This window comes from Centruroides vittatus, unplaced genomic scaffold, assembly GCF_030686945.1.
Source record: "Centruroides vittatus isolate TY-2023 unplaced genomic scaffold, ASM3068694v2 contig_564, whole genome shotgun sequence".
NCBI lineage: Eukaryota > Metazoa > Arthropoda > Arachnida > Scorpiones > Buthidae > Centruroides > Centruroides vittatus.
Window position 1 is genome coordinate 678404 of NW_027122335.1, and position 24085 is coordinate 702488.

General features: G+C 33.5%; 1 long non-coding RNA gene across 1 annotated transcript; it reads right to left on the reverse strand.

Moving 5' to 3' along the window:
• Positions 1 to 2375: 2375 nt before the first annotated feature.
• On the reverse strand, positions 2376 to 2933 carry LOC136978957 (uncharacterized). The gene is made up of 2 exons (XR_010881311.1): positions 2607 to 2933; positions 2376 to 2539 (listed from the first exon to the last, which is right to left on the reverse strand). It is a non-coding gene; the product is annotated as an uncharacterized lncRNA (long non-coding RNA).
• Between the last annotated feature and the right edge of the window lie 21152 nt (positions 2934 to 24085).

Here is a 24085-nt window from a genome sequence, read left to right on the forward strand (position 1 = left end):
TTGTGTTTGTTGTGTAAAAAATCTTTTCTCAATATTTGAGTAATGTCGTGTCCCTAATTATAATGTTGTTTTTTCAAACAGCACTGAAGAGGGGTTGTAAACTTACACCAACCCGAAATGCATTTGTATAATCTGATGTATAAGTTCAATTTATGAAATAAAGTCGTAATTTTCTAACCAGAAATAGCTGTGAGACCGTCTACCAAACAAGTTTTTGGATTAAAGGGACGTTATATGTAAAAAATAAAAATAGAATATTAATTCAATTTTTAATTTAAAAAGTTTTATGTAGAAGAAAGCCTTGCACGTGTTCTAATTAAATGGAAATTTATAAACTGTCAATACTAGTTACATTTACAGTAATTCAATTAGCATTTCCAAAGAAAATACCAGCAATTTGCTTACGTTGATAATTTCCTTTAAGAATTTGGAACATTCTTTTGCTACAGATGCAAATCTAATTTAACAATTGCAAATTTGTTGAGTCTTGATGTTTGGATCCTGAAAATGATTTCGAGCATCAAATGCTTATCTCTTGATAAAGTTTGTTAGTTTTTACATTATTTATTTTGTTATGTTCGGTTGGTTATTAGAAATGCGCGGCGAATTCGGAATGTGTGCGGATATTTGGGATTTTTCAGATGTTTTCGTCTCGGAAACATTGAGACTGTTAAAGGAAAAATTTTGGTGAGGTCTTCCCAAGCGAATGATCCAGTTTGATCTTTCTGTGTGGAAGAGACGAGCGAATGATACCGTAATTTCAATTGTGTGTTTAAAGTGAATGACATGCCGGCAGAGCTCTATACAATATATATTTTTTTACGAGCTTCGTAACCAAAGCGATAGAAGTGTCAGAGGGTTGTTTTAAAGGGCGTAAAGCCTGGACTCCACATTACCTGAAAACCGAAACTCAGAAACAGAACTGAAACATACAGAATTTTCGTTTTAACTTGCACCGAAATGAACGTTATAGAGTACCTAGATATCAGAGTAGCGACACACGAGTCATCGCCGCCATGTTCTGTCGAGTGTCATCACGTGGTCTATGGGTTTACATTAAGAAATGACGATTTTTTTTTAGTTTAATAAAGCATTTTTACGAATAAAATTCTTTATTAAACTAAAAAAGTCGTCATTTCTTAATGTAAACCCATAGACCACGTGATGACACTCGACAGAACATGGCGGCGATGACTCGTGTGTCGCTATTCTGATATCTAGGTACTCTAGAACAGGGGTGGCGAACCTATGGCACGCGTGCCCAAAGTGGCACGTAAGAGAAATCATCTGGCACGTGACGTATTGTATGATTTTTGTCTTTTTCAATCATCCTTTCTGTTTATCACCTGATCATCCTTTTTTCAATCAGATTTTTTACATTTATTCGAATTAAAGCGTATTCGTTTAATTTTTTTAAATATCATTTTTTTTAACTCTTTCCGCCCTGTGGGCACTAAGAGGGCCTCTTTTTGCAAGCCATTATGGGTTCGGCCAGGCCCACAATGGGGCGACCGGGTGGTGAGGGACGGGGCCCGACATATCCGAACGGACCACCCCCCGAAAAATTCCTGGGGATTTTTCGACCCGTTCGGATTCGATCCCGGGTCCCCCAGAGCGGTAGGCTGCCACCTTGACCGCTCGGCCATCCGGCCGCCTTTAAATATCATTATTCGAAGTCTAAGACTTTGGCACGCATTAACATCTTTAAAGCTAAGTATGCTTACAATGTGGCACGTGGACTCAAAAAGGTTCGCCATCCCTGCTCTAGAACGTTACGTGGAAATGCGCCATTTGTTGATCAGTTCTGTAATTGTCGTAAAGAGTCAAAGTTGGATAACGCTACGGATTTTGCCATGCTTTCTCTGCATTTATTAACAATTTCATTGTTAATAATCTTTGAATTATTTACATTTTTTGTCGTACAGATATCTGTATTTTCTAACTTCTTCAATGAATAAAGTCCAAATTTGTTTCCTCGTCCTTTTCGCTACACTTTCCGCCATTACGACAATCAAACTACACGTGACTAATGCACGTGACTACCGGTCACAAATCCTTGCGTTTTTATTGGTTTCAGTACGACAGAAGCGCGGAACGAAAACGGAAAATTTAAATAATTTTTAACTCCGCTTTCAATCTTGTTTCTGTCCAATTGAACGTTCCAAAACTGAAAGTTTCGTCAGTTTGGCTGTCAGTTTTACGATTGCGTCGCAGATTTCGGTAATGTGGAGTCTAGGCTTCACTAGTGGCGTAACTAGAAATTTTAATCCTTTAAAAAAAATATGAAAAAGAGCTCTGTAATGCTTAGAGCCCAGCCCATCCACATTGTGATGGTATAGGAATTTAAACAGAAGTTTAAAAATTGTTAGAACATGTTATAAATAGGTATATTAATATTTATTTTAAAAGTTCACATATTTATATACAGGGGGTCTCAAAAATGTACCGACAAACTTTAAGGGGAGGTAAATAACATCTAAAGGAATGAGGAACCCATAATGGAAAACGTCAGGGGAAAGTGGTAGTAGAAATAGAAGATCTGAAAAGACACAAGACAGTGATTAATGAGAAACATTTATTTGACATAATTAGTACAAATGGCGTACCAGTTCATAATGTTACAACAGATGCTCGAAGTTTCCACCATCAGACGCGATGCTTGACACCGACGGAGCATTGATTGCCGGACACGTTCGAACACACAGGGAGTTTCTTTGATTGTAGCAGCAGCGCAGACGAGTCTTGCTACGAGATCCAATTCGGACTCCACAGGACAGTCATACACCATAACCTTGAGTGGTGGATAGGTCCTCACAAAAGAAATTAACGGGACATTCCAATTTTCAACGCTGACTAAGCGCTGATCTCAACGTTTGGTAAAAGTCGTTCCTTTTTTCAACGTTGAAATGGCGCTGTTGTCAACGCTGACTCAACACACTCAGCACTCAACAGATATGTTGACCGCTACTTTCCAATGAATTGTGGGTAATTGCTGCGACATTTGAATGGAATTCATCTTGCTGAGAATGGAATTATGGGAACTAAGCACTTCGTACTCGAAGTTGGAACGTCAAGTTGTTGGTTTCAACACTCAACACTCGTGTTGAAAATTGGAATGTCCCGTAAGGCTTCATAAACCAGGTGAACGTGGGAGCCAAGGAACCGATTCACCACGGCCAATCCATCGACGTGGGAAAGACCTGTTCAAATGCGCATGAACATCCATTCCATAATGGGAATGTGCCCCATCATGTTGGAACCACACGTTGTGTCTCAAATTTGCTGGAACATCTTCAAGTAAGGCCGGTAGAACCTGTTCCAGAAAGATCAGATAGTTCGCGGCGGTCATGCGGGATGGTAAAAGGTACGGCCGCCTATTGACTTACGATGACGTTTCCGGTTATGGGTTCCTATACAATTCTCATTCCTTTAGATGTTATCTACCTCCCCTAAAAGTTTGTCAGTACATTTTTGAGACACCCTGTAGTTCTAGAGAAACAGTACCTAGGGTCTGATCTGGGTCCCCTCGTGACATGGAACCTTAAGCATCCCTTAACTGCGCTTAAGAATAGTTACGCCCCTGGGTAATTACCTAGAGAATAAATATAAATTGAAACTATGTAGCATATACACTTCCATCACTATTACAGTAGCAATTTTCACACCGGAACAAGCATGCACCACATGTACACATTTGTGCAATGCCGAAAAGAATCTCTTTTGCCGCTGGACGGATGTTTAATTAAGTGGACGCCCTGAATGCATTTTCTACATTTTTGCTATTTTATCGTTAACAAAATTAATTATTTTAAATAAATTTCGTAAATAAAGAAAGAAAATTGATTAATTAATTATGTTAAAACTACTTAATTATGTATTATTAATAACTACTTTTTATAAACAGTATATTATATTCATTTATGTTTAATTAAATTCCTCGATTCTTTCAAAAATAATTTAATAAACGGTTAAAGGTTTTTAAAATAACTTTTTCTTTAAAAATTTAATTATAATTCTGTATTTTAAAAGAAGAATATAACCTATTTATCAAAAAACAACATCAGTGTCATAAATTACGGAGATTCGACAGTAAAATTGTTGTCTTTCACGACAACTTCGATTTTTATATATTGTAGGTCTATTTATCAAATTTTAAAACGTTTCGGTCATTACATAACGGAAGATAATTTTTCTTTCTTTCCATATTCTTTTTAATTCAAGCAATTCTTCACAATTTTATTGAAAAACTTAATTATTATTCCTGACGTCGTAATGCATCAACTCGTAATTACGACCAATAAAAACGTAAGAAATAAGACGAATATCAATAAGTTTTTCTTAATTCTTTATTAAATTTGGTAAGAAAGACTGTTTATATAGATCTATAAATAAATTTTTCTGTATTTGATAGAAATCGGAGTGTTTCTGTCGTTTCATACAGTGAAATGAAACAATTTGAAATGATTGATACATCTTAAGAAGTAATACGGACATGCGGGATGTCAGCGATAAGATTGAATTAACTTCGAGAGATGATAGGGCATTAAAAATTAATTGTTATTAGGAAAAACGCCAGTATTTCAAAATTCTTAGTCTATGCTTCTCCATCACATCATGACATCACTGCAAACGAAGCCGACGATGTTAGGCTGCTGATGGCAGGACGCTTAGCGGTTACCACGCGTGCAAATTTATCTCTGCTAGTCTCCTGCCAATGGTATGGACCCACAGGGTGTTTATTTTAACTCTCTCTCTTGTACTCACTAAGGCCATTTTTAGCAATCCCATTACGGCTTTGGCCGGCGGGTGGTGAGGAAAAAGTTTCCTAGAGTTTTTTGACCCGTCCGTATTCGATTCCGGGTCCCCAGATGGTAGTCTGCTACCTTAACCGCTTGTCGAGAGCAAAAGACTCGTCCGCAAAATTGTTGTGGGCTTCCAGCTGTCTTTGGATGGTGGATAAAAACGCCGTTGCAGTTGTTGGTACTTGTCTCGCGATCGTCTTTCCCGTGGGCTATCTGGAACGTCTAGAGTCTGGCTGTTGTTTATGTGTTCCCTCGCGTATCCACTCCCCCGACACTGAGGTTGCAAGATGTCCCGGTTTTCGGGAGGGATCGTTTCGTGATTTTTTCGACTGCCATCTAGCGACAGGAGGACTTTATTCTAAAAACTGTTCCTACAATGAAGTGTCTTTTTCTTTTTCCACATTTTAAATGTATTTCTGTCACCAGCAGCGTAAAAATACACATATATTGCATGTCTTAGAATTGAAGCGCCCCAGTATCTTTCGGGAAGAACTCATTTTGTCCCAGATTTTATCCCAAAATAACTGGCAACACCTATCCAACACCTCCTCACAATCAGGTGAAAACTACGTATATGGCGGGAAATTTGGCAAAAACGGCCATCCTGCCCCCCTCGGTCCGATGATGTTTTATGTTTATTGGCTTAATATACATTTCAGCTCATGAAACTTGAGATTAAATTACTTTCTCATCGTGTTATAATGGAGTCAAGCTGTCTATGTACTGTAGTTGACTTAAAATCTCTGAATAGTTTTTTTTTTCTATAGTTTAGACGACTATATCGGATTATCCGTGTTTTCCGGTTTTCCGTGCCTTAATAAGGACGGATAACACTATTCCGCATCAAAATCTTTCCGTGAAAAAAAAAAAATGTAATTTTTAAATGTATTTTAGTGTGTTGAATATGAATCTGTAGTCCAAAATCTTCTATTACTCACAGTATTGTTAAAAAATACGACTATTTTCAGAAAACTATTTCTTTTAGACAGACTTTCTGTTGCTGTTGTTTGAATAAAACATAAAGCCGGAGAAATCATATTTACTTAATGTCGGGAATTATTTTAAAAGGATACTCTTGAGTCGGGTGCTACATCTTAGTAGACACAGGTGTCAGCTGTCAGGTGCCAGGTGGAGCTTCAGCTGCCACAGAATTCTTTTTATTGACTTATCAAAGTTCAGCTTTAACGGAGTTTCGCTGCACAATGACAGGAAACATCAGTCCGTTCCGGTCGCTCATGCGATTCACACGAAAGAAACTTACGATAACATGAAGTAAGTAATGCTGAAGAAGATCAAATACAATGAGCATAAGTGGAATGTGTGCGCTGACCTCAAAGTTGTTGCAATGCTAACGGTCTTCAAGAGGGTACACTAAATTCTGCTGTTATATATATATATATATATGGGACAGTCGAGCAAAAGCCAGTCACTACTTGATGATAAAATAAGTGGCCCGATCGCGCTGCAAACTTATAAGGTCTGAAGAAGATTGCTTTTCCTGTTCTGGTGAAGAAAACTAAAATCCTCTTACTACTTCCTCTTCTTATCAAGCTTAGTTTGACGAAAAACTTTGTGAAAGGTACGGGCAGAGGAGGAGGCATTGTTTACCTGAAGCAAAAGTATTTTCATCTGAGCGATGCGAAAGTATAGGAGAAATTTGTGTTGGTTCCCAAGTAAGGCAGCTTTTGAAGGATTCTAGTTTCAAGGAAAAACTTAACCAAACGGAAAGAACGACGTGAGACGCATTCGAAAACGGATCAAGTATTTTGGAGGGAATGTACGAGCTTACAACTATGAGGAAATCGTGGAGAAGATTGTAACGTCCTACCAAACACAGGGTTGCAATAGACTATGTTACTCGAGATTCATTTCATACACTCTCATTTAGATTTTTTCCCGCCATCCTAGCAGTTATTTCTGATGAACATGGAGAAAAGTTCTATCAGACTCTTTCTCAAATGGAAAAGTGGTATAGCAGATGAAATGAAAACATGTTAGTAGATTCCTGTTGGACTCTAAGCGAGAAACTTCAGAATATAAAAGGAAGAAAACATGTTTCATTTTTTAAATGTATAGAATTATGAAAAAGTAGTAATTAACATAAATTTATTTGTATTTAATTAGCCAATTAGAAATGTGGGTTTGTTATAACCAGTTTGTTATAGCCGTTTGTTATAACCAAATATTTTCCTTCAAAAATCTCATTTCTCTCAAAAGTGATAGGTGTTAAGCAATTCTTTTGCCAGATTCGAATTCAGCACCATTGAAACTATAAATATCAGTGAAAATGTTTGACGGGAGCGGAAATAATTGCAAAATAATGTAATCGATAGTTCGATGTGGCAACTTTTTAAGTGTAACTTACGTAACCAAGTAGCCACGTCTCTAAACAAATATTTTGATTCCTTATCAAAAAATGGCAGTCAGATGGAATATTTGGAGTTATGAATTAAATTTTTTTAAATCTCTGTCTAGTTTCAATAGTTAATTAAAGAAATATGACAACTTTTAAAATTTAATTTAATTATTCAAAATAATAAATTAAACACTTATACAATAAAAATAACGTAAGTAGTTAATCATATTACAACATTAAATACTGTATAGGCCTATTTGTTATATAAAACTGAATTTTTAAAACAAATCAATCTGATTCTTCTGACTTATTTTGTTAATTGTATAACAAAGTTACATTTTAAGATAATAAATCAATTAAATCAAAAATAAATACAAATCTACCAGATGTTTATTTATGATAAACCTTTATATTTGCACTTATTTTTACTTTCCCGGCTCTGTTATATATAACAGAGGGAAAATGGAGATCGGTTAAAAAATGACCCCATGATTTTTACATTTTTGTACTCGGGACCTTAAAATGTCGAGAAATGCAAAAAAAAAAAAAAAAAAAAAAAAAATTCGGAGGTTTTCTGTACGTATGGATGTTAGTAACTTATGTGTATGGGGGGCACGATTTTGTTCACTCTGAAGTTTAATAACTCCTGTGTTTTTTGTCGAAAATTTCTGAAATTTTGCGAGGAAATTTAGTTATTAGGAGGATTGATGATATTAAATTTTTGTGGTTAAAGGTTGACGGGTTGGAGAGATAAAGGGAGGGTCGTGTGTCATATCTGGAATAGGCTCGGACTTAATGACGATTTTACTGGTTATTAGCATTTAGTTTTTTTATGCTTTTATTAAAAAAAACTGTAAAACCCATCCCTACTCTCAAAATTAAGCTTTTTGCCAATTTATAATAATTAAAAATATAAAAAGTTTTTAAAATAAAATATCATAACAGATGGCGTCACCAAAATTTTAAATGTTGCCGGGAAAGTTAAGCAACTCATTTTGCTGGGTTTTTAATTTAATTAACTGAATATATATGTGTGTGTATTTTATATATTGTATATATAAAACAAATTTCCAAAGCTAAATGTTGGATTTATAATACTGATAAAAATATCAGTATTATAAATCCAACATCCGGTAAGTCGTTTATCGTTTTAATGGAATGTTTTATTTTTAACTTGTAAATAGATGAATAACGGAATAATAATTTCAGGAATTTAATATTGTTATTCGGACAATAAATTAATTTTATCATAAAAATAATAGTCTCGACCGATGAATCATCAAAAGTTTTAGTCGTATATTGCAAATGTATGTGTAAAATTTAATGTAATGGTTAAGACAAGTCGGACAAATTCGGACAAGGGAAGGGAAAGACGTTACTGAAGCTCAATCCCCCCTCCTCCTCATCCGACTTGTCTTGACCTCCTCCCTCCCTTACAGCGTGGACGTCGTTTATGGACAGCCCCTTAGATTTAACTGTAAAATATAAATCTTTTTCTTTATGATGAATGCTTATCAAAATGGTAATATTTCTAGATATTAATAAATATAAGATGACTGGAACGACAACAATACATCGAAATATTCAATAAAATAGTATAAACAATAAATATCTTCATAATACACGCATCTGGAACATGGTGGAAACGACCTTTTATTGGAAAATTTATTATTTATTCTGTTTAAATGAATATTTATATGTATTATTGTCTTCCCAGCCTTCTTATTAATTAATATATTTTTTATAATTGTGCCATCGCCCTAGAATTTTTACAGTAACCACCGATAATAGCTCAACTCTCTCCCAGAAACACAATAGTTTCTACCTGTTACGTGTAGAAAGGAAGAATTATGAAGACATTTATTATTTATTCTATTTCATTAAATATTTCTATGTATTTTTAGAATATACGTTCTGGAAATCTTTTTCTGTAAGCTGATTTGCAGGTCGATTACACGTGGATAAATGTAATCTACTTATTACTTGAATTAAGTAATAATATACAGTACTGTGTTATATAAACACGAACAGTGACGCTGATCTCGGCGCCATCTGTTATTCGCTTTTTAATCCATTTTTTTAAATGTCTGTAAGTACAATATAAATTTAACTCTCTCCCTGCTTACATTTAAAGTCAGAACGTTGTCTTTCTGCCTTCTAAATATAAAAGCGCTTTAGCCAATAATGGATAGATAGGCTATATCGGTTATATCGCTCCATCTGATATATATGCGCGATATAACGAGGAGCTACTGTATTATAGACGAGACGTCCCATTCCATCGCACGGGAGAAATTGCAGACGACCAGAGGAGAGAACATTGTAATTTGATCTTCGAATTTCAATGTGGTGGAATAGTGTGATGTGGTGTGCTTCATTTTTGGGTTCTAAACTTTGTTCGTTTTTTCTTCTTCATGTTCAATAATTGAAATAACAATACAAAACAAACACTTTCACACGCATAGAAAAATCTTTTATTAAAAATCCCTGTTGAAATTCGATGGTCCAATGTGCTAGTTGTTAGAAAAATACAGTACATCTGCTTACCGCAAAATCGCTATTCGGGTACCGAAGAATTTGATATCTCTACCTTTGATTAAAATTTATTAAGGTAATTAAAAAGCATTTTATTTCAGCAATGATCAAACCTTCGGCAATTATTTATTGTGACTTCATCACAATGCCAGACTGAAATTTTTAATCATATTTTTAATTTATTTAATTTAAAATATATGCTCTCCACCTCAAATTAGTACTGTAGTATCTAGCACTTGTACTGTACATCACGCTTTTCCTTTAACAGTAGAGTCGTGCCAGTCATTTATCTTTCAGGAGAAAGTTTTTCAATTGAAATAACGTGATCTCCGGTTTACATCGGAAGTTCTTCTATAGTTAATCGGGGTCTCCTGTCTCTACGCTTTCATATCTGTTCTCGTCTTTCATCCATCTAACTTCGTTCTCGATATTAAGGAAAGACAGACAATGGAAAATTTATGGTCTACAATTTTTTCAGATTGGGTTTCAATCAAGGAATTTTTAGGTTGCAATTTGAAGACTTATAGATTGTGGACCTATAAATCCCCATTATGTTTCCGTCTGTCCATCTTTAGTAACTTACCGACTACGGTAACATAATGCACGGTATTTCGAAGATTTCCGGATATCGAAAACATTCGTTAATTATAATTACTCTTTAATTATTATTTTTTATTGTTAAGAAATTTTAAATTACTGTATAATTTTTCGAAAAAATTTGTCCGAGTTAGCGGGAACTTACTTCTTTAACGGTAAATGAGGGTTGTCAGATGGTGAACACGTAATTGCTTGAAAAACTAAAAAGTAGCTGCCTTGTATTATTGTATTGTGGTAGTCGAAAGCCATGTTTGTTGTGTGCTGTTGCTGTAAAAATTGAAGAAAATCAAATGTTTCTATTTCTGACTTGCAGAACGTTTTACCCGTGCGGATTAGCGGACGACTTTTGTTTCTTGTATATAACACTATAGAAGCTTGAATAATGAATTTAACTTGTAATCAGTGAAAAATAACATAGTAGACTCGGGTAGAGGGTTTTTCAACGTACCGTTTGCCAACTAATCCACACCTGTAAGGGTTGGATGATAAATTATATTTTGTTTTTTCGAATCTGTTTTTCGAAAAACACTATTATTTTGCTGGTTATTGTGTTGTTTAGTATGATAAGAAAACGCCAGTTCAGTCAGTTTTTTTAAATAAAATTTATTTTTACGATCACAGCTTGCAGAACTTTTCACACATTCTCACTTCATTTAACCTATAGGACTATATACTTCTACGACATCGCATATTATGTTTGTGCACACCATTGCAGTTGTATCTCAAATTGGAATAAAATTGATATTCGAATTTTTCAGACAATCGGGTTATAAACTAGTCTACTATGTATTGAAAGCGTCGTTGTGTCATCTTAATTTATAAAATTTCGGCTCTTTATTACACCAGGATTCAATTTATTACCGAAGTTATGTCTCAACCTTGCATCTTATTACGTATAGACACCTTTTTTGTATGTTTTTTAAGAAAACTTTTACTCGTTACTCATTTACTTTTCCTGTATTTTACTTGCGAGTCATAAAATATCATAATTCAGCAGAAAAATGATTTCTTCTCGTTTTGAAGTACGGTACGTTGAAACAAAAATCTGCTTCTGTTCTACTTATCTCTCTTATTCTCTCAGATTGTTGTAGTTTTTGTATTAAATATATTATGAAATCAATAATAAAACTTAAATTAAGATATATTTTACACAGTAAAGTTACATTTTGAATTCGTGAACCTTGATTACTCCATTATAAAACATTTGTTCTCTTGACTTGATGTCAATTGTTCTTTTAATTTTTCATTTAAACGATTTTTCAAATCTTGTAGTTTTTCTTTGTGCCTATAGGCTAATAAACACTTGACAACTCCAGGACCGCATTATATTATAATAAATAAAGTTGAAGACAAACACAGAAATAAGTGTCTTACAAGTCTATCGAACATACATAAAACGAGCAATTATTTATTTACATCGTCACGATGCCGGATTACAATTTTTAATCATATTTTTAATTTATTTAATTTAAAATATAGGTCTTGATTTTAGTAGTGTCTTGCCCCTGTACATCATACATTTCCTGTTAACAATAGAGTCATGCCAGTCATCTGTCTAACTCCTTAGGGAAAAATTTTTGAACTGAAATAACGTAACTTCCACTGCAAACCGGAAGTTCATATAACGTTAATCAAGACTTCCTGTTCCTAAGCTTTCCATATCTGGTTTTGTCTTTCGTTTATCTAACACCGTTCTTGAGATTAAGGAAGGACAGACAGACAGATGAATTTATAAGTCTACAATTGTTTTCAAATTGCAGCCTAATCATGTAAAAACACTAAGATACTTGGAAGAATTGTAGATTATTCGGCTAAAATATAACCCTAAATTTTAACTAAAATGAGGTAAAAAAAAACCTAGAATTTAAGTTTAGTTCTTAGTTTATCTACTTGTTTTTGAATAATATCAGCTTTATCTTCTTAGTAAAGTTCCCGAATAACGTTCCAAATGAATAGAGGACTGTTACTTGTTTTATCCAAAGACTTGAATAAAGTTATAATTAGTCGTTTAATCCTAGCTTTATCCGTAACATATATAGCATGTTTCCTCGAGTCTACAACGTATTTTTCCCATTTTTACTTGTCTGGAATAATCATCATTCATTGCGAGTAGACCACGTGGTGCATTTGCACTAATAATAGATTTTTTCTCTGTACTGATCGACGTTTTATCAAACGAGTTTCGATAGTAGCCAGCATTTAATTTAAAGCTTTCTAATATTCAAAGTGTTTTCGAGACGGCATTATGATGCAGCATTACAACGTAAAATTATTGTAACTTGTATGCAGAAGAGCACGGAAATAGAACTGCCGAGCATTACCTGTTTCGTGGCTTTATCTATTATTCAACAAGACAATAAAATTCATTATATTAAAACATTTCCTCCATTAAAAAATCTTAAAATTCGATTTAAAAATTACAATTTGTCTTACAATCGAATAAACAGGATATGTAGACCTATATTGCTTGTGTGTGTTTAAGTATATTATATAAACGAGAAATATTATAGAATCAATATTACATGAGAGATAATAAGCAATTTCATTAGTTAACATCTTTAAAAAAATGAATAATAATAATAATAATAAATGGTAAACTACTAGACCTATATATTAAACTGCTTGTTTAAAAAAGATTGTGGCTGCTAAATAATGGTTTATCTTTCGTTGTTGCGCACCTTCGAGGAGTAATAAGTAAACTAAAGCTTTTTTTTATTTTTATTTCTTCTTCCATTGCTTGAATCGTGTATGTGATGGATTGTGCTCACGTATCCGAATCGCCGTACACGAACTGTTTGTATTCACCAACGGAAGAAGATTGCGAAATTTGATGGTGAAAATACTATAATTAGTCCGATTTATCGTCTTCGTAATACTACTACTGTATTTTTTAACCTCTAAGAAGATTTAAGGCATATTAAATCTTGTTTTCAGCAGGACTTTATAATTATTTTTGATGATAAATATCATCAAACAGGCATTCTGTCTTTCTTCCTATTCCTTTGTTTTTCTTTTCGTTTTGTATTTTGCTCAATTTTTTTAAAAGTGAGTATCAATATTTATAAATTTTAAAAGAATTTTAAAAATTACGTATATCTGTTTTCACTTTAAACTACTTGATGTGGAGTGGAATACAGTAAACACCTGACCCTGGCACACCCTGAAATTGCCAGGTGTTCCCTCAGATAAATTCCTGGCTTCGGGATTGATTCGTTTTACTGTATTTTTGTATCTAAATATTCATTTATTCTGCTATTTTTTTCTTATATTTATTATTATTTTTTCTATTTCTAGTATTAGTTTAGTTAAATTCCGCAATTATTTAAATTATTAATATAAAGGTAATTCGATTATACTAATACACTAATATAGTTTTGATTTCTCCTAACAGATGGAGCCACACTAACTAGATAAACTATTTTATAATCGTCAAGACAAGTTCGAATTTATTTATTAAAAAAGAAAATACAAAATTAATTTTAAAAATTAGTAAACAATTAAATATTTTAAAAAATATATTTAATTTATAATGGAATATAAAGTATAATAAAATGAAATTAAAGAAAAATATATTTATAATTAATACAAAATTTATTTTTCTTGCCTATTGTTAATGTAAAAAATCTATTAAAAAAAAACTATAAATAAAATGAAATTTAATTTTTTAATGTTAAAATTATATTTAAAAAATAAGAGAATTAAAGCATATTTTTTCTCATTTTGTAATGTACCATTTTCTTATGGAAATTATTATTATCGAGATAATAATAAATAAAAATATTTGATTCAATAAAAACGAGGGTACGTTGTAATTTCTTGTGTTTAATTTTCTTGATTGTGTCGGATTATTGGCAAAAATATGGAGTTAATTAAGAACGGGATTAGATTTTTTCCAGTGGAGAAAATGAATAAAATAAAATACTAACTGTTTGAAAAATAAGGTCGCATTTATGTTTGAACGTATATATTTTACAAATGGAACACAATATGACGTTTCATTTCCTTCAAGTAGAAGATTTTCTTTCTCTAAATATAATAAAAGATGTCTTTATTACAAAATTTGTGAAATAAATTTTTAATTTTTTATAAATTATTAAATCCCAAAAATGCATTTTATATCTGTTAAATGTTGATACTAAAAAAATATTGACTACAGTTACATGGATATTAAAGGCCATTAACCGATATTGTTACCGACAGATGGCGGTACTTACTATAATAATTCTTTTAAAAAATATATACAAAATAATAATTTAAGGTAGATTTTTATTATTTTTTTTAAATTTTTTTAAAAAATAAATAAAGAATTCTTGATTAATTGTTAAACATTAAAGAAATATATTATTTTTATATCTATTAAATTTTATTTAAAACGAATTTTATATGGATTTTATCAAATGACGATAATACTTTAATATAACAATTCTAATTTAAAATAAAAATGTAAGAATATATTCTTAAATAATTATAATTTAGAAAAAAAAATATTTAAATCGATTTATTATTATTTTTTCTTTATTTTAAAATTGCATTTTTAAAGTTATTTTTATCGTTAATTTTGAATAAATGAAGTGTCGCCATCTGTCGTGCAAATTAAACATATTTGATAATATATTTTTAAGTTAGATTAACAATATTAATGTCGAATGCAGCAATCATTATCAAGATTAATGACAAGTCAAACTTATCATTTCGGCACGTCTGGCTTCTTAACATCATTGCTTTCGTCACGAAATAGTCTTTTCTAGAAGAAAAAATGAAATAAAATATAACAATATCGACCGTGTTAATGCATTACACATTAGTAAAGATCGAAATTTAATGTAAATAAAATATTAAAAATTTATTTTAATTATTATTATTTTTTATTATATATTTTACACGTTGTTTCGTAGTAACAAATAAGAGAAGAACGCCATTGTCTTAAAACCATGACGTTTTTATGCCGTATTGTTGGTTTTTTTTTTCGTTTTTAATTGCAGTTTTTGTAATTAATCGAAAATTATTTTAATTAAATTTATTTTTAAATGGGAAAATATTTAAAGATTTCTTATAAAATTAAACTTTGTAGCAAGGAGAACTTCATCAAAAGACACCTAGTGGCAAAATTCCGAACGAATATTGTTAATCGGAAGATTGTCGAGTGTGTAAAATCGAGTAAGTATTATTCGTTTTTTTCTTAAATTTTAATTCCCGTATCTTAATAATAATTAGTGTATTAGTTAGCTAAGTGACAATTTAGACGTAGTGACGTAATAGAAAAATTGTTTTCGTTCGTGATGTCATGCAAGAGTATTTTGCGTTGTTGCCGTGCGTGAGAAAATATACGTAAAAAATAAAAAACGTTTCTTTCGTATTAAAAATAATATTTTAATAATTATATTAAACTACGACGTTTTAAATATTAATTACGGTTGCAGAAGTGAAGGCGCGTTATTGCAGCCACGCTATGTAATCCGATTGGAAGAATATAAGAAATAGGATGTTTTTATTACACAGAAGAAACCAGCGAGAAAGAAACTGGTGTAGAGTGAAAGAAGAGCGTATGACAGCATGATTGACAACGACCTAGCTTGGTTCGACTATCGCCATGACGACGGTTGTGAGGCAAAGAGGGACGAGAGTGGGGATATCCAGCACCGATTGAACTGACAGAGGGGATGTCTAAGGAAGTGAAGAATGACAGACATCCAGTCGTTAGAGCAGCGAACAACAGCTGCAGTACTGGGGACAGTCTTTACGTCCAGGACGTGAATCCATCACGCCCGGGGGATTAAGCCTAACCCGTGGCCTAATGGCCCTTGTGACCAATACTGACCGTCCATTCGGAGCAATGACGATCCTTCCTTCCCTCCGCTTTGCTATTGCAACCCAGTCTACACGTCTTGCCTCTAACACCTCTCTCGGGACCTACTTCTTTGGGTGGTTTGGAAGAAAGAGGAAAGAAAAGAATTCCGCTTTATTCCAAGACAACTTCTTTCTGTCTAGTGTGGGAAAATAACTCGATACATATTTCGAACTTCGACTCAAACAACTTCCCAGTACACGCTCTTGATTAAAATTTTTATTCTTTTTGCAGAACCTATTTACTTTTACGGCTAGAAATTTGCCTGAAGAGTCAGTCATTTTATTGCCTATTCTGTTTTTATTTATTCTTTCTGTTTTCCTTTGAATAATGCATTTTTATTGCATATTTTTCAACACTTAATCAGCCCGTTACAATTGCGGAAATTATAATTTGCAAATGAGAATTTTACATTCTGCCAATTATAATTGTTTCTCGCAGACTTATAAAGCAATTATTATCGATAAGCGAATTGTCGCCCGTGTTTTCCTAGTGTTTGTTGATTAATTTATCATAGAGGCCACGTAGGAAAAAAAAATCTAGCCCGTTTCGTGACGTAAAGCGTGAAGGAAGTGTAGTAATTTTTTAGCAAGTGGAAAAGTTGCCGTTCCAGTTAAGTATCTGCATACGGATAGTTAAAATTATCTTTTACTAATTCTATAAATAAAGATGAGATAGAAGAGAAACAAAGTAGTATAGAATGCCTAGAAAATGAGACCCAACTAGCAAAAATGTGACAGCGAGAAAGATGTCAAATGCTGGCTTGCTAGAAACGTCAGCTGTTTTTGATATTCACCCTCTATGTGATTAACGACTTAGGGATAGATAGAGTTAAAATCATTAGGAGCTAGACAAAAAGACGGTGAGGAAGAGGGGGAGGGTTTTGAGGGACGATGGAGATAAAAAAAATCCTCCAGCCATAAACACACTGCTTCAGAATAGGGCAATAAACGCGACACTGTTTCATTAGTGGGGTTGCTACAGAGAGGGGAGAAAGAATGGTACCGTTAAATCTGTTTTTTCGTCCGCTTTCTTTTCTCGTTTGAGGGGTCGTCACAAACAGGGGCTGTTTACTAATTGATATACGCCAGCTACGGTTATAATGTCGACCTTTTTAGTCTAAAATATTCAGCGTCCGCCGGCTTCACATTAAGGCCTTCCGTAAGACTCAAGTTTAATGGAGTCTCCAAAGTAACAGATGGTTAGGATATATAGTAAAAATCTTATTTGTTTTTTATATCTTCCAGTTATGTTAAACTTCTGTCTTCGCTCTAGACAATTGCAGGATGCTCGAAATTTTCAAACTAGTCTGAAGTTGACACGTAAGGAATTACTCGGATAATATTGTTTCAAACAGTTGATAGTCTCGAATGCAAATCTGTAATTACTATCCTCCGACTGTTTCTTCTAAATGACAGGATTTATTTTCATTTTTTCCGAAAAGTTTATAAAGTCAAATTCCAAAATCCAAAGTATAAATTATGATAATATATTTGTCACGGCGGTCGTACGGTAATTCTATTAGTTACACAATAACGTAAATGCTGTACGTCGATGACATTTAGATAATGAAGGTTTAATCTTGTTGGCAAAAGTACTCGGAGAATCATACTCGTCCTTCGTACAGTGTAGTATTGCAAAGAACCCACCCATCTATTATCTTCGGGGTAATAATACCGTAATTCTTCAACGTAAACTGAGTTACGACTCTGACATTATAAAAAACTTCATATCTATCAACAATCATCATTTCTGTCCATTAAAGTTTGTCTCAATGGGGAAACAAAACCCTCTCCTGACCCGGACGGTACCCCCAGTTCTTCCTTCTCTATCCTCCCCTTGAGAGTGACATATCCAGCAATCCTTCACACGGGGGTTTGCGAAAATTAAAAGACAGTCAGCTGGCGAAGACAGGGCGCTAGGTTCTCAGTTCTCTTCTCTTAATCTCAACTGTCAGAAACTGATGAGAAAGGAAACGGCGGCGTTCATGCGTCATGTCACAAACTAACGGGATTCCTTACCATGTGAAGAGACAACGGGGGATGTTAGAAGGTAGAAACCTACAATTCAATTAAGCGAAAACGAAAAGAATACTTTTGACAGGAATGGGCTGGGTTTATGTCCGTCATGATACCGAGACACCGTTGATTATTTTAATCTTGGCTTGACATTGAAATGACGGCACTGTCTTGGCTACCCCCTTTTCTCCTCTTCTGCAGAATTCTGCTAGCAGTCAGTGTTAATTAAGTATTCGCATAGGGGGATGAGAGAAGATATGCGTCAAGTCAGACCAGGTCGAGGCGCAGTTTTCTTTGTCTGGTGTCTTCAACCGATAAGCTTCCAACTCCTGTCTAACCATTGTGAGCTCCAGTTGTAATTAACACTGTTTGGAACGTGATTTATTTTTTCTTAGCGTTACACTGTCTCTCTCTCCTACACTTCGCTAGTTCAATTCCCGTTCTGTAAGAAAGACAACCAAAAGGACAGTCGAATAACACTTTTGTCTTTCTTTTTGTTACATTTTTTAATCGAGTATGTATATTGTGACAAGAAGTACGCTACCTGTTAACCTTGTCTCTTCTTATTATCGTCTGAAATGCTTCCTTAACTTTTCAATAGCCTAACTTTATATTTAAAATTTCCATTTTTTAAAAATATTTATCCAATTCTAAATACTTTTCTCAATTTTAAACCAATTCTGTTGTTGTTTACCCCCTCGAATTGCGGACAATCCAGGTGATGGTCGAACATTGATCAGACATTGTCACCTTCCATAAGTCCGCATGACGGGTCGCGTCATATTCACGGCTTCACTCGCTCTGACATCCGGCCAGCGCTTGATTGCCCCGCATCCAGGGGTAACTCCCTACGGATCTATAAGGTACCAAAACGGACGTTACTGGCAGGACCCTGCGAGCCAGGTTGTCAGTCTCGTGGGGAAAGTTCACTCTTTCGGTGCATTCATCTATCTTCGTTGTTTCACGTCGAGGGAGCCGTGCATGTTGTACAGTTCTGTACAAGTTCTGTACACAGACCTGTCATCTATAATCCATCACCGCTGTTGACGCAAGCTTGAGTATGGAATGCGCGAGACAGACGGGAGCACTCACTTCTCGGAAACTTAAGAATTCTTTAGGTTAAATTTAATAAGGAAATTCTAAGAATTAATCCCAAAGACGATTTAAAAAAAGAAAAAAAAAATTGTTAAAATCCGTTCCTATATATCTTTGCTGTAATTGCGTGGTTTCGTGAATAAATATTAACCGCTGCACTCCAGTAAATAAGATATCTTTCACTCGGAAATCATTATTTGTTTATATAATTAAATTATCAATTTTCCTCCTTATTTAGTTTGGTCGGGTGACACTTCCTCACGAAACCTCTCAACCCGAAATCTAAATAATAATCAATTTATCAGCTCTGTTTTTTTTTCTCCGTAGCATATATCAAAGACGCTAGGTGCCAACATTAAATATTCATCATCGTATCCCCCCGAGTGATATAAGACAGAAATTAAATAATTAAAAGTAATTTGCGAATATAACGCGCGTTGACAAATTCCAAGCGAAAATCGTGGTTATTTTAAAATTGGGAAAAAAGTTTAACACCAACAATTGCCTTAAAAGTATTTAATTATATGCAAAATTTCTATTTATATCGTTGATATTAGCGAATAGGCGATGTGAAATTATAAGGGTGATGGTCAATTAACCGCGACATCGGTCGAATGATTCAATTTACAGCACATTCGCTCACCAGATGGCGTAACGGATATTTATAAATCCTAATTATTGTTATTAAATATATCGGTTTACAATAAACTTTTATGTTATCAATCACTTTATAATAATTATTATTATAAATACCCTACAAAGATTAGCTTCTTTTAAATCTGCATTCTTCCCATTATATTGCGACTGTAATTCCCTTTTATTATTTATAAGAAGAAAACTTTAAAGAGAAAAAATAAATATTTCCTCTATTTTTTTTAGGTCCCATCCATCGATATAGCGTATCTCGATACAAAGCAGAACCTTTTTGTAATTCATTCATTACGCTAGAATTAATTACGCCGCTTTGTATAGAGAAATCTTATTGAAAAAAGTAACACTTCAGCCGCAGATTTTGACGTAAAAAAGTCATAAATGTGAAAAATGTAAAGCTTTGGAATGTTCTCAAACGTCTTTTTGACTTGTTTTGTGAGAACGGTGCAACAACCTCTATAACGAAATAACCAGGTTCAATAGCTGCTTATATAATACATCACAGCAAAGACAGCAGTTATCACGATTTCAGACTTTGCCACAGGCCACACGTGGATAAGTCAGGATGGATTCTCAGGCATGGCTAGAGATAAATAGAATGAATTAATTATGGAGAGACGAACACATCCAGCATACACGATGCTTTTATGACTGTTTGCATAAAGGTTAAGAGGCTAGTTGACCTGGCAGTGACATAGCTGCCATCCGATCATTTGCTTCAATTGACTCATTCCATTCACTCCGACGACGTTTAAGCTTGATTGAATACCGATAAATAAAAAACAAATTGCATAAAATTATATCGAAACTGGATTTCTTTTTTATTTTTTCTCTGTCTTGGCCCGGTGTTTAAATTTTCTTACGTTTAATTAATGTATCGTTTATATATATGTTAACCTACTTTCATATTAAGGATAAATTTAATTAAAATATTCTAATGACTTACTAAAGAAATCCTTATATATAAATATGATATATTTAGGCTATACTATATATGTACAGTGTTTATTGTGTTGGAATTTTAACGAGTATGCCAACGAATGACCCGCTTTAGATATAGGCTCTTCTTACGCACTATTGACTTTTAGAAAAGAAAAATTAAATGCAAAGATTGTTCTTTAGTTAAAATAGGTTTTTATAAAGATAATAGTACGGGATATTACGACGTAAATATACAGGTAACGACATTGTATGAATTTCAGTTCACCCACTTGTAGATGACGTCATGTTTCCTTGCCAACCAGGATTTCGTGATTGATTACTTGTCACCGAGTAGAGCCGTGTTTTTCCTTGTGTATCGTTGTTAGTAAAAGATAATAGCGAAGGGGGTAGAGATAGTTGTTTAATTGTATATTACCTTGCTTGGACGAGTTAAAATGACGACTCTTTTTTTCCGTGATAGAAAACCTGGCACAAACCGAGTCGTGCCATTATTTGTCATTTTTATTTAGTAGCAAGGACGTAGCGAAGAACAAATATTGCACGCTAGGTTGAAAAATATAGTAATAATTAATTTCCTCTTAATCAAATATATAATTAACCCGAGTAAGAATAATATCATATAAACTGCGTAACTTGTTTTGATTTACGTCCGAATATTTCTGTGTTAACAATTAATATTCCGGCGTTACTTTTAAAGAAATTTGCATTATGCAAATGGTGGTAATCAAATTATAAAGTTTTTTTTTACTTTTTAAACGGTTTACAACTATAAATAATTCTCCTTTTTGTCACAAGAGGGCGGGATATGGCAGAAGTTTTATGTCCTTTCTGATAAGTTACCCTTAATGGGCTAGCCCGATTCTATAAAACCAAGTTGTTTCAGAAATTTAATTAAAGACGATTGTATTTAAAATTATAAATAATTTAATCTAATATAAAATAATTGTAAGATTTTTATCAATTGTAATTTTTCTAAAGGGGGAAAAACCGTACTTGTGTAACACAATGTAATCAATAGATCGTCACACCGTGATGTATAAGTCGAAGGATATGTAGGTCAGAGAAGTGACGCCGTCACCAGCGCTATGATATCTCTCACTTCATTTCCTCTGTCTGTGTGTCATTTCTTTTTCACCCCTTTACTACCCTCTCTACTTTTTCTCTCTCTATGACTAGAAGGAAGTGTACCATCATCGGTCTTTAGTGCGCGAGCAACAATGATGTATAACACATGTATGATGTCATATCATCTTCCATTATTACATTAGATAAAAGATGTCCCACGAGTGAATTGATATAATAATTCTTTTAAAAAATATACTTTGTATCTATTACCCAATCGATTTAATTTGATGGCAGCCTTTTTTTATATTTTTTATTTATTTTTTATCATTTCTCCGTATAAAAGTAAGGAAATTAAGAGCCCATTGGGAAGTTTTTTGAGACTTGCCGAGCCAATAAACAGCATAGAGAATAATGTTTGGTGTGCTTATAGCAAAATGAACATTATGAGATCGTAACGTCGGTTCGTACCTGGATTTAAATGCTTACCGAAGGCATTAAATATTTAGCAAAAGGATATAATCCGTCGCAAACTGTTGAGTACTGGAAGTGTTAGTGTTCAATGACATTACGCAGCTTTATAAGGAAGAGAAACAAGGAGTTTTTCAACGCTGACCGCCAGGCACTATTTCGACCATAAGACTGATTTATTGGTTGGTTAATGTCGCCAGATAACGTAGTGTTTTAATGGATCTAAGGCCGAACATACAAATGCATTCGGCCGTGTTGATTTATGCTGAAGTTTACAGCTGGGCCAGAAAAGGCATAAAAGTTTAGCTTGCTAGAATACAGTACCTCAGACGCCATTTTTCGTCGGGTAGGTCGAATGAGAAATGATGAGCAAGGTCTCGGACTTTAGCAAGAAACTTTTCTGATTCATTGTCTAACTCTAGTCCACGTGACCGAGCTTAGAATTATTACAAGCAGAGACAGTTCGGTCCATTAGCATGTGTCTTCCCCCTCAGACATAAAAGTGGCGATATTTACAGATAAAGGAACGATAAATTACGTGCGCCAGTAATAAATGACACAAGACGATATAAATATACAGCGTGAAACGTCTACGTTTTTGCTTGGCGTGCGGTTTCTCTGACAAAGACTTTTTGAATTGTAGGATCAGAAGAACCATCATTTCTGGTTTTAGAGATTTCGGATTGAATGCAGTCTACTTAAGTCCCAAAATTAGTAATTTAGTTTTTCTTGATAAAAGTACTCTGATTTATTTTATGCAATTCTATATGTCTGCTAAACGTATTTTCATAATTTATCATCTTACAGTCGGTAAATATAAGCTTATAAATCACGAGAAAGTGGTACCTGTTTCCCATATGGGCCGTTGATCTTCAAACTGTAAGATCCTAATAAAATAATTTTTTTTTTTTAAATATAAGCCGTTCGACATGCGTTTTGGGGTTTAAATAAATAAATTCGAATTTTAATTGGCATTTTATAATTAAAATATATTGCACGAGCGTAATAATTTCAATTTAAAATTTATGTATAATTTATTCTTTTCTGATTTAGTTCTTTTAAACCTTAAAATTTTCACAAGAAAGTTCTTTTTTTTTATTTTTAACGGAGCAATCCTGGTCCTCTATCAAGTACACCGACCGAAGAAGAGATTTGGCACAAGATTTCACAACTGTCGAAGATGATGTCTTCTGCTTGGCTGATTCTTTTCTATCCAACTCACATATATCTCTCCTTCCATTTAATACGCATGAAATATATCAAAAGTGGAGTGAATGGAGTTTTTCGTACACCAAATTCTTGTATTCGTGACGGATAGTACAGAAACTTACGTGACATTGATGGGGAACAGAGAACCACTGCTTCTATCTATACCTTGTGTCAACACACTTCCGGAATTTTAAATTCCCGTATCCGTTCAATAAAAATATTTCTTCTTCATTCACCTTATATCGGTATGTAAGAATTTGCAGCTTGGTGCATTCAGAACTGTTTTTAAAATGAAGAGAGAAAATTAAATTTATTCTGACACTTATGCCAGCTACAGGTAGATTTTAGATAATATTTAAAACAAAAATATTTCATTTACTGCAAATTATAAGTATTGTGTTATCTATGCTTATAGTCATCATTTTAACAGTAAATTCATTCTAACGCCTGCGAAATTTAATAAGTATTTCAAATGTATTTATCTTTATAATCTTAAGAATTA